Source organism: Pseudophryne corroboree, unplaced genomic scaffold (genome assembly GCF_028390025.1).
Source record: "Pseudophryne corroboree isolate aPseCor3 unplaced genomic scaffold, aPseCor3.hap2 scaffold_74, whole genome shotgun sequence".
NCBI lineage: Eukaryota > Metazoa > Chordata > Amphibia > Anura > Myobatrachidae > Pseudophryne > Pseudophryne corroboree.
Window position 1 is genome coordinate 2,492,025 of NW_026970320.1, and position 16,823 is coordinate 2,508,847.

Sequence of the window (16,823 nt, forward strand, 5' to 3'; positions counted from 1 at the left end):
AGCGGCAGCACCAGTAGCAGCATCTCGCAAACGCCAACTCTTTCCTAGGCAGGCTACACTTTGTATCACCGGTTTCCAGAATACGCACACAGCTGAAAACCTCTTACGGCAACTGAGGAAGATCATCGCGGAAGGGCTTACCCCAATTGGACTCTCCTGTGGATTTGTGGCATCGGACAACGCCAGCAATATTGTGTGTGCATTAAATATGGGCAAATTCCAGCACGTCCCATGTTTTGCACATACCTTGAATTTGGTGGTGCAGAATTATTTAAAAAACGAGAGGGGCGTGCAAGAGATGCTGTCGGTGGCCAGAAGAATTGCGGGACACTTTCGGCGTACAGGCACCACGTACAGAAGACTGGAGCAACACCAAAAATGCCTGAACCTGCCCTGTCATCATCTGAAGCAAGAAGTGGTAACGAGGTGGAATTCAACCCTATATATGCTTCAGAGGTTGGAGGAGCAGCAAAAGGCCATTCAAGCCTATACAATTGAGCACGATATAGGAGGTGGAATGCACCTGTCTCAAGCGCAGTGGAGAATGATTTCAACGTTGTGCAAGGTTCTGCTGCCCTTTGAACTTGCCACACGTGAAGTCAGTTCAGACACTGCCAGCCTGAGTCAGGTCATTCCCCTCATCAGGCTTTTGCAGAAGAAGCTGGAGACATTGAAGGAGGAGCTAACACAGAGCGATTCCGCTAGGCATGTGGGACTTGTGGATGGAGCCCTTAATTCGCTTAACAAGGATTCATGGGTGGTCAATCCGTTGAAATCAGAGCACTACATTTTGGCCACCGTGCTCGATCCTAGATTTAAAACCTACCTTGGATCTCTCTTTCCGGCACACACAAGTCTGCTGGGGTTCAAAGACCTGCTGGTGAGAAAATTGTCAAGTCAAGCGGAACGCGACCTGTCAACATCTCCTCCTTCACATTCTCCCGCAACTGGGGGTGCGAGGAAAAGGCTCAGAATTCCGAGCCCACCCGCTGGCGGTGATGCAGGGCAGTCTAGAGCGACTGCTGATGCTGACATCTGGTCCGGACTGAAGGACCTGACAACGATTACGGAGTCGGACATGTCGTCTACTGGCACTGCATATGATTCTCTCCCCATTGAAAGAATGGTGGAGGATTATATGAGTGACCGCATCCAAGTAGGCACGTCAGACAGTCCGTACTTATACTGGCAGGAAAAAGAGGCAATTTGGAGGCCCTTGCACAAACTGGCTTTATTCTACCTAAGTTGCCCTCCCACAAGTGTGTACTCCGAAAGAGTGTTTAGTGCCGCCGCTCACCTTGTCAGCAATCGGCGTACGAGGTTACTTCCAGAAAATGTGGAGAAGATGATGTTCATTAAAATGAATTATAATCAATTCCTCCGTGGAGACATTGACCAGCAGCAATTGCCTCCACAAAGTACACAGGGAGCTGAGATGGTGGATTCCAGTGGGGATGAATTGATAATCTGTGAGGAGGGGGATGTACACGGTGATATATCGGAGGATGATGATGAGGTGGACATCTTGCCTCTGTAGAGCCAGTTTGTGCAAGGAGAGATTAATTGCTTCTTTTTTGGTGGGGGTCCAAACCAACCCGTCATTTCAGTCACAGTCGTGTGGCAGACCCTGTCACTGAAATGATGGGTTGGTTAAAGTGTGCATGTCCTGTTTGTACAACATAAGGGTGGGTGGGAGGACCCAAGGACAATTCCATCTTCCACCTCTTTTTTTCTTTCATTTTTCTTTGCGTCATGTGCTGTTTGGGGAGTATTTTTTTGAAGGGCCATCCTGCGTGACACTGCAGTGCCACTCCTAGATGGGCCAGGTGTTTGTGTCGGCCACTAGGGTCGCTTATCTTACTCACACAGCTACCTCATTGCGCCTCTTTTTTTCTTTGCGTCATGTGCTGTTTGGGGAGTGTTTTTTGGAAGGGCCATCCTGCGTGACACTGCAGTGCCACTCCTAGATGGGCCAGGTGTTTGTGTCGGCCACTAGGGTCGCTTATCTTACTCACACAGCTACCTCATTGCGCCTCTTTTTTTCTTTGCGTCATGTGCTGTTTGGGGAGTGTTTTTTGGAAGGGCCATCCTGCGTGACACTGCGGTGCCACTCCTAGATGGGCCAGGTGTTTGTGTCGGCCGCTAGGGTCGCTTAGCTTACTCTCACAGCTACCTCATTGCGCCTCTTTTTTTCTTTGCGTCATGTGCTGTTTGGGGAGTGTTTTTTGGAAGGGCCATCCTGCGTGACACTGCAGTGCCACTCCTAGATGGGCCAGGTGTTTGTGTCGGCCACTAGGGTCGCTTAGCTTAGTCATCCAGCGACCTCGGTGCAAATTTTAGGACTAAAAATAATATTGTGAGGTGTGAGGCGTTCAGAATAGACTGAAAATGAGTGGAAATTATGGTTTTTGAGGTTAATAATACTTTGGGATCAAAATGACCCCCAAATTCTATGATTTAAGCTGTTTTTTAGTGTTTTTTGAAAAAAACACCCGAATCCAAAACACACCCGAATCCGAAAAAAAAAATTCGGTGAGGTTTTGCCAAAACGCGGTCGAACCCAAAACACGGCCGCGGAACCGAACCCAAAACCAAAACACAAAACCCGAAAAATTTCAAGTGCACATCTCTAGAGGGGTCAGTAATGCAGTGATGGTTATAGAAATGTCAGTGATGTAGTGTAGGGTATAGAGGGGTCAGTTATGTAGTGTGGGGTAAAGAGGGGTCAGTAAAGATACTAAGCTGAAGTACTTAGAACACTTCTTGAATTAAGACACAAGCTGCAAGAAAAAGTATGCAATATGGGTGAAAAGGCAAATGTCAGAGGTCTGATACAAGTGACCAGCTCCACACCTTGCACCACATAGCGTTATGTTAAACTGGGATATGTTCTTTTTTGGTGTGTGTGTGTGTGTGTGTGTGTGTGTGTGTGTGGGGGGGGGGGGGGTGCCAAAGGAAATTTTTGCCATTGGCTCCTTTGGTCTAGAACCAGCCCTGATCACAAAATATTTTTGTCTGAGCAGACTGGACACTGATCAGCGTTGGCTCATTCTCAGCCCCCCGCCCAGCCTCTGCTGCCAACAGACTGCTATTAGCTAGTTAACCTTCTGCCTTCCCTATCTATGACACAGACTGCTGCTAATGCTACCAGAATGTTCCCAGTGGCTTCACACCAACAGTGAATCCCAGCCGATGATGTAGGGCAGCGTGTGGGGGAGGGGGTCAGTTGCTGTGGCTCCAACATGGTAACCGCCAATGGACTGCAATGCTTTATCGAAAGGGGGGGCGCCAGTCCCTTACTTTGCCAGGGGCGCTTGGACCCCTAGCTACACCTCTGTTGACCCTAACCGATACCCCTAAACTAACCTTAATTTCTGCAGTAAAAATCCATGTTTCTATGTATATAGGGGGTCATTCCGAGTTGATCGCTTGCTGCCGTTGTTCGCTGCATAGCAATCAGTTGAAAAAAAATGGCTAATCTGTGCATGCGCATGCTCCGTAATGTGCATGCGCATCGTACGGGTACAAAGTCCATTGTGGTTTTGCACTAGTTCTAGCGATTATTCCAATCACAGAACAGGCCACAAGGAGATTGACAGAAAGAGGGCGTTTCTGGGTGTCAACTGACCGTTTTCAGGGAGTGCTTGGAAAAATGCAGGCGTGGCAGAAGAAATGCAGACGTGGCTGGGCATTCGCTGGATGGGTGTGTGACATCAAAAGCCGTCCCTCGGTTGTTAGAATCAACGCACACGAAGTGTAACTACAGTGCTGGTCGTATTTTGAAACGATTTTGCAGGCGCTCTGCTACTCAAGTATTCGCACTTCTCCAAAGTGAATATACACTCTCCAGTGGGCAGCGACAATGCGTTTGCATGGCTGCTAAAAACTGCTAGCGAGCAATCAACTCAGAATGACCCCCATAGTGTATTGCAAGAAAATATATGTAAATCCAATGGTACCGTAAGTGCGGTATATACTCGCACTTCTTTGCGGGGTGAGAACATCTCCCCTAAGTGAAGTCTGCCCTATGAATAGAGTTTGTGTGATCCCTGTGCAGCAGTCACAGAAAGGGTTCATCTCTGCAGTTTGTCACTCAAATTACATTGCTGCATTTTTTCTAGAAGTGGATCTGAGAGCTGTTACCCGCAGACCAGCTACAATAATTATCCTGGGTACTCACTAGACCAGTGGTTCTCAAACTGCACCCTGGGGTGCCTCAGGACACTTGCAGGGGTGCCTTGGATTGGTGGTCCAGGACCAATTCAAAATATTTGTAGTTAGTGTTATAGGCAAAACCAGTGCTGTTGGCTGGCAATCATAACATATGTGCACAAGCAGAAGCAAATCCTGTCCCCTACCAAAGGGCCAGTGCTAGGGTGTTTGGCGCCTCCCTGCAAACTATTAATTTGGGCCCTCTCTCCAATACTTAATAAAGGGACAGTGCGAACCTTAAAAAAAGAAGGTGTGGTATCACAAGGAAGGGGCATGGCCACACAATAGCACCCCAAATCAAAATACGCCACACAGTAGCACTATCTTATTGTCATTACACCGCATGTAATAATAATAATAATAATAATAATAATAATACCCACAGTCGCAGTGCCCTTTATACACATAACCACCATATCAGTGCAGCTTACACACATAATGCCAACAGTAGCAGTGCCCCTTCTACACATGCCCACGGTGGCAATCCTTTACATGGCAAATATCAACCTTGTTTTGCCATGTAAAGGATTGCCACTTTAAAAACAAACAATCAAACAAACAAAAAAAAAAAACAACAGGAAAAAACACAAAATCTCTCACTTTCTGATTCTCACACCCTATTACATCCCTCCCTATATATTTAAATGTTTCTATTACTGTATGTTCCCTCTTCCCTTCTCCAAACTATACACATCAACATTTTTTAGTATTTCCAGGTAAGTTTTGTGATGTAGGCCATGCACAATTTTAGTTGCCCTAATGTATTTACAGCCTTCTGGAGATATGGCTTCTGGAACTGAACACAGGATTCTAAATGTGGCTGTACCAAGGACCTATACAGTGGCATTACAGGTTGAGTATCCCTTATCCAAAATGCTTGGGACCAGAGGAATTTTGGATATCGGATTTTTCTGTATTTTGGAATAATTGCATACCATAACGAGATATTATGGTGATGGGACCTAAATCTAAGCACAGAAGGCATTTATGTTTCATATACACCTTATACACACAGCCTGAAGGTCATTTTAGCCAATATTTTTTATAACTTTGTGCATTAAACAAAGTGTGTGTACATTCACAGAATTCATTTATGTTTCATATACACCTTATACACACAGTCTGAAGTTCATTTAATACAATATTTTTAATAACTTTGAGTATTAAACAAAGTTTGTGTACACTGAGCCATCAAAACACAAAGGTTTCACTATCTCAGTCTCACTCAAAAAAGTCCGTATTTCGGAATATTCCGTATTTCGGAATATTTGGATATGGGATACTCAACCTGTATTACTTTTTTCTGCTACTGGTTCTTTAACCTATGCAAACAAGCATCTGACTTGCCTTTCCTATTGCTTTGTTACATTGCTCACCTGAAATAGTAATACTTAGATAGCTTTCCTCTTGCCATTATAATGTCCTTAATATTATAGTTAGCCTTTGCATTTTTGAGACGTGTATGATTTTGCATTTTTTGGCATTAAATGTTGCCATGTTCTTGACCATTCCTCTAGTCCAGGGGCGGAACTGCCAGAGACAACGGAGTCAGTTGCCGCCGGGCTCCAGCCCTAAAGGGGCTTCCTCCATTGCCCCCCGGCTGTTACGTGCCCTTCCTACTAAATAGACAAAGGCGCTACCAGCAGGGTCTCGCAGTTTGTACATTCCATACCGTAACACCCTTCTTTCCACCTTCACAATGAAGCTATTGGTACTTTGCAAAAAAAAAAAATTATTAGCATTGCAACTCAGCAGATCAATGCAGTGTGCAGCCACACACTCCATATATCTGCTCAGCCACAAAGCTGAATATTTCTTCACAAAGTACAAGGTGAGCTCCAAATAGAATTCTCTAGCTTAGATTATACCTTTCTATGCAAGGGTAAATAGCTCAATTGTTTGACTGCAATGCCACAGGAAATGGTTTGGATCCAAGACAGTGTGACTGAATAATAAAGAAACCTTAAGATGAGTTCATGAATGTTGTATAAGTATTAGTGAGAGAAGGGGTCAGGAGCATGCTAGGCTGCAAAAAATAAGGTAGGCTGCAAGTGAAAGTAATGATCTCCTATATATTTTCCCAGATCTGTCACTCTGTGTGGCTAACTCTGGGGGAAGTCACAGCAATGGGCGGAGACGGCATCTGCAGGACGATACACCAGTGCCAGCAGCAGACCGTAACAAAGTGACAGATCAGGGAGAATATATAGGAGGTAGGGAGGTGGCCATGGTACATGGCTGGCCAAGGGACACTAGCTCATGTACCCCTTTACCACTGAGGCTGGCCACCAAGGATGGACCTGTCACCAGTGCACATGCAATAACCTCTTCTGCTGCCCTCTTTGCAACTCAGACTGCCCAGTGCTCCCCTTCGCTAACAGTCCACAAAGTTTCCCCATCTCACGATCTGCCTCCTCACCCCCACTTTCATCTCTACAGCACACGCGCATATCATACAAGATCCCATCATGCGTACGTAGGTCTGAAATGCAAGAGGGAGGTTGGGGGGAGATTGGCATGCGCCAGCAACACCACACAGCTCACTGTGACCACAGTGGAGAGGCGCTGCAACAGGACAATACACCAACCTCGGAGCAAGGAACTGCGTCGGTCAGGAGGAGAACTATTTCAATAGCATAAAAAGGTTAATGCGTCCCACCCTATGGACACCAGACTCATCAAGTCACTGTTGCCAGAGTCTCATACAATGACTCTGAACCTCTAAGCACACTATTTGACTGTCCACACCCTGCTGTGCCTATTACCCATCTCCTCCACCACCCTCAACACTGACCCACACATCATTCACCCACAGAGATACAATAAAGGTAGTTTGGATAAATTAGCTAAATGAAATGGATTTAACCAATTTATCTAAATGACCATTTTTGGATGTTTTCCAGTGTTTGTGAGCAAATGGTCAATTGTCATTTGCTGCCACATATTAGCATAATTTTGTTTCAACTAGAAAAAAAAAATTTGACAGATAATCTAAGTGTGGATCCAGTTTAAAGGTCCGTATTCACGGCCCGATTTTGGGGAGAGATGTGTGCTGAGCGAACTGCTCAGCACACATCTCTGCCCCCGCTCAGCACAGCGTGATGTGTGCTGAGCGTACGGGGGGTGGGGGGGGGCGCTCATTTCACCCCCTGTGTAGGGCATTCTGTGTGTATCCAGTTTAACAGGTGTGAGCATCATACAACTACTGACTTGCGAGTAACTATACAGCAGCTCCATACCTTGTGACTTGAAGAAACACCAGTTAACCCCGGGAATGCTGCAGTCAAAGCAACAATTCCTCTTCTTACATTCCGCTGCACTTATTGTGGGGTAGCCGCAATCCCTTCTGCTGTACGGTTCCACATTACATTGTTTCTTGTCACTTCCTGTTGATGCAGTAAGGAAACATCCAGGAATTACAGCAGCTTAGTTTTTTTTTTAACTGGGGCAATTTAGCTAGATCACAGGGCAATTTAGCTCCTTTGGTCCTTTTTTAGGACCAGTTAATCAGACAGTTGAGCAAACTGAAAAACAGCTAACAGGAAATTTCCACTTAAATGGTATTTTCTAATCTTATCTGACCATGACTAAGAATAAAGGATACACAAGATAAACTCTTAGAGCCATGGACCTTATCCATGTTTAAGCTCCATCAAATCTGTAATCAATAGCACTACATGCTCCCACTTTACCACTGTACTATATACTCTACCTGTGTTTTTAAGGTAAAAACACCATTTAACCCCAGTGACACTTGAATTAAAGCAGCAGCCTCTGGAATAGCATTCCTTAGCATTAATCCCAGGAAATCTGCAATCTTCACGCTCTTTGATAGCCATGCTACATTGCTGTTTACTTGGATGGAGCAGAGAGCACAACATCAGGACATAGGAAATATTACAATGCATGATAAGAAAGGTGTGAGCTCTACAGCAAGGCCTCTAACCCTTTGCCAGTGCCAAATACATAGGGCTTAACTCAGATCTGATCACAGCAGCAAATTTATTAGCTAAAACCATGTACACTGCAGGGGGGGGGGGTGTATAATATTTGCAGAGAGAGTTAGATTTTGGTGCGGTGTGTTCAAACTGAAATCTAAATTGCAGTGTAAAAACAAAACAGCCAGTATTTACCCTGCACACAAACAATATAACCCACCTAAATCTCTCTGCAAATGTTATATCTGCCCCCCCCCAACCCTGCAGTGCACATGGTTTTGCCCACTAGCTAACAAATTTGCTGCATCTGGGAATTACAGCAGCTTAATATTTCTTTTTACAGAAGGTTCAGCAAATTAAATTATTTAGTGAAATACTGTAATCATAACAGTTACAGGGATATTGTAGGTAGATTTATTGTCAGTGGATAAATGTAAAAATTAAACCCTTAGGCATAGTTCCAAAATGCTGTCATTGCAATCCAGATTTTAAGGATATCATGCTTGAGCACAGGTGACTTAATTAGAACTTCGGTCAATGTGAATTAACCATTGGACTCAACCATGGTTATCCTTAAAACCCAGGGGTCTATTTAAGATCGATCTTAATCGATGTTGGGCTTCCAGGTTGAAAAAAGAACACACATTTACTAACATTTTAAAATTTATATAAAAAATCATCTGTTCGTAAATGCAGTGCACATGGTTTTGCCCAACTGCTAACAAAAATCCTGCTGCGATCAACTCAGAATTACCCCCCATGGCCCTCATTCCGAGTTGTTCGCTCGCAAGCTGCTTTTAGCAGCATTGCACACGCTAAGCTGCCGCCTACTGGGAGTGAATCTTAGCATCTTAAAATTGCGAACGAAAGATTTGCAATATTGCGATAAGACATCTCTGTGCAGTTTCTGAGTAGCTCGAGACTTACTCTGCCAGTGCGATCAGTTCAGTGCTTGTCGTTCCTGGTTTGACGTCACAAACACACCCAGCGTTCGCCCAGACACTCCTCCGTTTCTCCAGCCACTCCCGCGTTTTTCCCAGAAACGGTAGCATTTTTTCCCACACGCCCCTAAAACGGCCTGTTTCCGCCCAGAAACACCCACTTCCTGTCAATCACATTACGATCACCAGAACGATGAAAAAACCGTGAGTAATATTCCTAACTGCATAGCAAATTTACTTGGCGCAGTCGCAGTGTGAACATTGCGCATGCGCATTAAGCGGAAAATCGCTGCGATGCGAAGAAAATTACAGAGCGAACAACTCGGAATGACCACCTATGTGCACTGCAGGGAAGGCAGATTTAACATGTGCAGAGAGAGTTAGATTTGGGTGTGGTGTGTTCAATCTGCAATCTAATTTGCAGTGTAAAAATAAAGCAGTCAGTATTTACCCTGCACAGAAACAAAATAACTCACCCAAATCTAACTCTTTCTGCACATGTTATATCTGCCTCCCCTGCAGTACACATGGCTTTGCCCAACTGCTAACAAAATTCCTGCTGCGATCAACTTGGAATTACCCCCATCGATTGATGTTTTCACACTGCTCGTGTATATAAGACATAGGGCCTAATTCAGTTTGGATCGTAATACGCGTTCCAACCGCAAAAACTATGAAGAGGATGGGGGCATATACGCAGGGTCCATCCTGTGCGTGTGCCTACATTTTCTCCGGGTGCCCCGCAGAAAATGCGAATGCCTCTGCCTGTCAATCAGTAGAGGGCGTACCTTCGCAGGTATATCGCGATCATGAGCCATGTCTCCCATTTTTGTCATTATAGGTGCTCTGTGAGCTGCTGGCCATGCCCCAGCCCCTCTGTCTCCCGTGAATAGAGATTGAGACTTATTCAGACCAGATCGCTTCAATTTATTTTCACCCAGCGGGCAATCTGGTTTGCACTGCACATGCGTATGCGCCACAATGCGTAAGTGCGACGGTCCGGAGATCACAAGAAGATTGACAAGAAGAGGGTGTTTGTGTGGGTGGCAACTGAATGTTTCTAGGGAGTGTCCGGAAAAACACTGGAGGGACCCGGCGTTTTGTGGGAGGATTTGTGACGTCACCTCAATGGCTGAGTAAGTGCTGAGCTGTGCAGCTCTTGTGCACATGTGATCACACACCTGCACAGCAAATTTTCCCTTCCGCTGTAGGCGACAACTACCTGATTACAGGGATGCAAAAAACACACCCTAGCGATCAGGTCTGAATTACCCACAATGTGCATATTTGCAGAGCAACAAGCTACAGGGAGCCTTCCACCCCCCCCCCCCTTCCCCATGGGAAGGGGGGGGGGGGTTGTTTGGGTTAGCTGGACATTCCCCAAAAAAGTGACTGTCCTGCAAAAATTGGGATAGTTGGGAGGTATGTTCAAATACATTTATTGTTTTGCATGCAGGGTAAATACTGGCTTCTTTGACATTTAGCCACAAATGCTGCACAGCTGAATTACAGTATTACACTGCAATTAACAGTTATGCTAGGACATTCCCCCTCCCAAATCTACCTCTCTCTGCATGTTACATCTGTCCCACAGTGGCGTGCGGTGAGGTCAGTGGCTAGTGAGGCACTACAGCCATAATGTCCGCCAAATCCTGCCGATGACCCTTAGCCAATGCCCGCTACTGCCTCTGAGCCGATACCCGCTGCCACCGCCAATGGCTTACAAACTCGCCCACAATCAACTGACCCAGCCCTCCACCACTAATTTCTATCTCAGTCCGATGCCGCCAATGCCCGCTGCCTGCCTGCTCATTGTTCTCGTTATATATTATAAATTTTTAAAGAAAAAAAAAATGAGTGTTTGGGACTGGGAAGGGTGAGGGAGGAGGACATGAATGCAATTTTGTTGTCCAGGGCTTCCATTAACTTAAAGGAGAAGGGTCTGAATGGGTTAAAAAAAATGCGTGAGGTCCCCCCTCCTTAGTATAACCAGCCTCGGGCTCTTTGAGCCGGTCCTGGTTATTTAAATACTGGGGGAAAAATTGGACAGGGGTTCCCCGTATTTAGACAACCAGCACCGGGCTCTTAGACCGGTCCAGTTTCCAAAAATACGTGGGACAATAGATGTAGGGGTCCCCCATATTTTTAAAACCAGCACCGGGCTCCACTAGCCAGAGAGATAATGCCACAGCCGGGGGACACTTTTATGTAGGTCCCTGCGGCCCTGGCATTACCCCTCCAACTAGTCACCCCTGGCCGGGGTTCCCTGGAGGAGTGGGGACCCCTTAAATCAAGAGGTTCCTCCCCTCGAGGCACCCAAGGGCCAGGGGTGAAGCCCGAGGCTGTCCCCAGCACCCCTGGGTGGTGGGTGTCGGGCTGATAGCCATGTGTGTAAAAAAAGAATATTGTTTTTTCGTTGTGGAACTACAAGGCCCAGCAAGCCTCCCCCGCTTGCTGGTACTTGGAGAACCTCAAGTACCAGCAGGCGGGGAAATAACGGGCTTGCTGGTACCTGTAGTTCTACAACAACAACAAATACCCAAATAAAAACACAAACACACACAGCGTGACAGTAAAATTATTGAGACAGGCTGTAGCATGTGGGTGCATGTAACCCTATAAAAGTGATGGATTGGGTGACTATTACAATACCCACTGTTGCTGTCTGAAAAATGATGGATTTATAGATTGCTCTGCCGAGACATGTTTTTTTCTAAAATGCACCACAGGTATGGATGGATAGTATACTTGACGACACAGAGGTAGGTAGAGCAGTGGCCTACTGTACCGTACTGCTATATATTATATTATTTATTATTATTATTATCCTTTATTTATATGGTGCCACAAGGGTTCCGCAGTGCCCAATTACAGAGTACATAAACAAATCATCAAACAGGAAAACAGCAACTTACAGTTGACGACAATATAGGACAAGTACAGGGTAAATAAACATAGCTACATCAGCAGATGACACTGGAATAAGTATCAGGTGGCAGAAGACTGCTGAATTTGGTGCAGCTGAAGATTATTAAAGTAAGAAAAGAGTAAGCACATGAGGGAAGAGGGCCCTGCTCGTGAGAGCTTACATTCTAAAAGGGAGGGGTAGACAGACAGGGGTGAGACAGATGGGGTACATAGAGAGCATGGAACAGAGGTTTAGGATGAGATTTGGCTGGGTTTGGTGAAGAAGTGGGTCTTGAGAGCCCGTTTGAAGTTTTGTAGAGAGGTGGAGAGTCTGAGGGGGAGAGGTAGGGAATTCCAGAGAAGTGGTGCAGCACGTGAAAAATCTTGGAGGTAGGAGTGGGAGGAAGTAATCCGTAGGCAGGAGAGTCGGTGTGCATTAGCAGAGCGAAGAGGACGGGTGGGAGTGTAAAGCGAGATAAGATCAGAGATGTAGATGGGAGAGGAGTGGGTGAGGGCTTTGTAAGCAAGTGTGAGAAGCTTGAAATGGATTCTGAAAGGGAAGGGGAGCCAGTGAAGGACTAGTAAGAGAGGAGAGGTGGACGTAGTGCGTTTGGTGAGGAAAATGAGCCGGGCAGCAGCATTGAGGATAGATTGGAGTGGAGAGAGGTATTTGTCAGGAATGCCAGTCAGGAAGAGATTACAGCAGTCCAGTCTGGAGATGACCAGTGAGTGGATAAGAGTCTTAGTAGCATCCTGGGTCAGAAAGGGTCTGATCCTGGAAATATTTTTTAGATGAAAATGGCAGGTTTGTGAGAAGTGCTGAATGTGTGGTTTGAAGGAGAGGGAGGAGTCAAGGATTACTCCAAGACAGCGCGCTTGGGGGGTAGAGGAGATAGTAGTGCCATCAATAGATAATGAGATTGTAGGAGGTGAGATTATGCGGGAGGGAGGGAAGATGATCAGCTCGGTCTTAGACATGTTAAGTTTAAGAAAGCGCTGGGACATCCAGGAAGAGATAGCAGAGAGACAGTTGGAGATACGAGTGAGGAGAGTAGGGGAGAGGTCTGGAGAGGAAAGATAGATTTGAGTGTCATCAGCATAGAGATGATATTGGAAACCAAAAGAACTAATGAGCTTACCTAGTGAGGACGTATAGAGAGAGAAGAGAAGAGGACCAAGGACAGAACCTTGGGGTACCCCTACAGTTAGTGGAAGTGAGGGGGAGGTGGAGTCATGAGAGGATACAGAGAATGAACGGTCAGAAAGGTAGGACGACAACCAAGAGAGGGCAGTGTTACGCAGACCAATGGAGTGAAGGATTTGCAGTAGGAGAGGATGGTCCACAGTGTCAAAAGCAGCAGAGAGATCAAGTAGAATAAGTAGAGAGTAATGTCCCTTAGATTTAGCAGCATGGAGGTCATTGCATACTTTTGTAAGGGCAGTTTCAGTGGAGTGGAGAGGACGGAAGCCAGACTGGAATGGGTCAAGCAGTGAGTGTGAGGAAAGAAAGGAAGTAAGGCGGTTGTAGACAATACGCTCAAGGAGTTTGGAGGCAAAAGGGAGGAGAGAGATGGGTCGGTAGTTGGAGAGAGTGTTTGGATCAAGGGTAGGTTTTTTAAGAATAGGAGAGATGAGAGCGTGCTTGAAGGCAGAGGGGACAGTGCCTGATGAGAGGGAGAGATTGAGAAGGTGGGAAAGATGGGAACAAGCTGAAGAAGAGAGGTGGCAAAGGAGGCGGGAGGGGATAGGGTCAAGTGGGGAGGTGGTGAGGGGACAGGAACGAATGAGGGCCATGACTTCCTCTCCAGATGCATGGGAGAAAGATGACAGAGTTGGTGCGAGGGATGGGGAGGGTTGGTAAGGGATGGGAGAAGGCTGGTTACTGATAGTCTGGTGTGATGTGATGTCCTGACGTATGGAGTCAATTTTGGATGTGAAGTAAGTGGCAAAGTCAAGAGCAGAGAGTGAGGAAGGGAGACGAGGTGGAGGTGGGCAGAGGAGTGAGTTGAGAGTGGCAAAGAGGCGCCGGGGGTTGGAAGACTGGGAGGAGATGAGGTTCTTGAAGTATGACTGTTTAGCAAGAGAAAGGGCAGCACTGAAGGATGAGAGCATAAGTTTGAAATGGAGGAAGTCTGCCTTAGAGCGTGATTTCCTCCAGTGTCGCTCAGCAGTACATGAGCATTTTTGCAGATATCTGGTGCATTTGGTGTGCCAGGGTTGAGGTGTTAATTTGCAAGGGTGAATAGTGGTTGGTGGAGCAACAGAGTCAAGAGCAGAAGTAAGGGAAGCATTGTATGTGGAAGTGGCTTGTTCAGGGCATGAGAGAGAGAGAATAGGAGAGAGAAGTGAGTCAAACAGAGAGGAAAGGAATGTGGTGTCAATAGCTTCAATGTTACGCTTAGTGATGGTAGCCTTAGGAGGTAGAGATGGGGAAGTCGAGAGAGATAGGTTGAAGGAGAGCAGGTGGTGGTCAGAGAGGGGAAATGGGGAGTTGGAAAAATCAGAAATATCACAGCGGTGAGTGAAGACCAGATCCAGTGAGCTCCCATTCACATGGGAGGGTGAGGAGGTCCACTGGGAGAGACCAAGTGAAGAGGTGAGGTTAAGGAGTTTAGAGGCAGGGGATTGTGTGGGGATGTCAATAGGGATGTTGAAATCGCCTAGGATAATGGTGGGAATGTCAGAAGAGAGGAAGTGAGGAAGCCAGGAAGCAAAGTTGTCGATGAATTTGGAAGCAGTGCCAGGGGGGCGGTAAATGACAGCTACTCTAAGATTGACTGGTTGGAAGAGGCATATGGCGTGGACCTCAAATGTAGAGAATATAAGGGATGGTTCTGGTGGTATGAGTTGGTAGGAGTAACTAGAAGGTAAAAGGACCCCAACACCACCCCCATGGCGACCCCCAGGTCGGGGTGTGTGTGTGAATGTAAGGCCCCCAGCAGAGAGAGCAGCAGCAGAAGTAGTGTCAGAGGGCATAATCCAAGTTTCAGTAATGGCTAGTAGGTGTAGGGAATTGGAAATGAAAAGGTCATGAGTGGGGACCAGTTTGTTACAAACAGATCTGGCATTCCAGAGGGCACAGGATAGGGGGTATGAGTTTGTGGGAGAGATGTGAATTAGATTTTCAGGGTTGCTGTAGCGATGAGGTGGGATTAACTTTGAGGGCAGGGATGATGAGAGAGTAGTGATGGTACGGGTGCCTGAGCTAGGAGGGGAAACTGCAGGAGGTGGGCAGGGAGGGAGGTCAGTGTGATGTGGATGGGGGTGTGGGGAGGTGACAGGGAAGGGAGAGAGGGAGCAGGGCTGAGTTGTGGGGTAGCAGGACCATGGGGCAGAGGTGAATGAAAGTGGGGTAACAGGAAAGGTGGGGGAAGGAAACAGAGGGATGGAGGGGAGACAGAGGAGGGGAGAGAGGAGGAGGTGGAGGAGACTAGTGGGGAAGGATAAAGATACATTATTAGGTAGACACTGAGTGATGTGAGGAGTATAAGAAAACCTTGACATAGTGTTAAGTAGGTAAATAGGTTGAAGTAGTGGAAGTAGAAGAGGAGACTGTAAGGCAATCCGAGCAGAAGAATTGCAGAAATGCAGGTGAGAAAAGCAGTGTAGGCTCAAGGGGTGTAGCTTTAGTATGAAATGAGTCAAAAGCGTAGATAAAGTGGGTGCAGAAATGTATTTGGAGTGTAAGAAATGAAAGGATTGTGAGAGGTTTAAGAAGCAATGGTAATTATGTTAGATGTTTTAAGTGTTTGCAGGTAAAATTGCATTGGTGCAGCTGTGCTTATAAAACAAAATTACAATAATACAGATACAGGCATTTGTAGGTGAAATGGATGGTTTATGAAATGTCCAAGTAAGGTAGTTCTGTGCTATGTAATCAGATGCAACAATCAGGAGGTGAGTGATCTGAGGAGTAAGTGACTCACATTTGTTATTAGTTCTTCAGTTTTCTTTGTTTTGTTAGATTGGTGTGCTTCTGTTTTCCTTCTTTTTCACTTCAATTGAACGCTGATTGAACACTGCTGTTATGTGTCAATTTTATCACGCTTTGATAAAAATGCACGCTTAGATCAATAAATGCACAGCCAAATGGCTTTGCACAGCCTACACCATTGGACTTAAGTAGAAGACTATTACAAGTGAAACCAATAATTGAAATCTGTAACCACACCCCACCCCCTCAAATGCCAGGCAATAAATTACCTTAAAAACAACAACCAGGCATTCCACAAAGATTAAACTGGGTCTATATCATTCAAAACTTTAAAAAAGTACTTCAAAATCACATACTATGCAATAATGTTTCAATTTGCATAACCCAGCAGAATTAGCTTTGCATATATAGATATAGTGCAGCAGAATATATTGGTGGTTGTAGTCAATTGTAATTACCTGTAGGTGACAAGAAGAGAAGAAACGTCAATTCACAATCGATATCAGCTGAAGATAAATTAACGCTGATTGAACGCTGCTGTTATGTGTCAATTTTATCACGCTTTGATAAAAATGCACGCTTAGATCAATAAATGCACAGCTAAACGGCTTTGCACAGCCTACACCATTGGACTTAAGTAGAAGACTATTACAAGTGAAACCAATAATTGAAATCTGTAACCACACCCCACCCCCTCAAATGCCAGGCAATAAATTACCTTAAAAACAACAACCAGGCATTCCACAAAGATTAAACTGGGTCTATATCATTCAAAACTTTAAAAAAGTACTTAAAAATCACATACTATGCAATAATGTTTCAATTTGCATTACCCAGCAGAATTAGCTTTGCATATATAGATATAGTGCAGCAGAATATATTGGTGGTTGT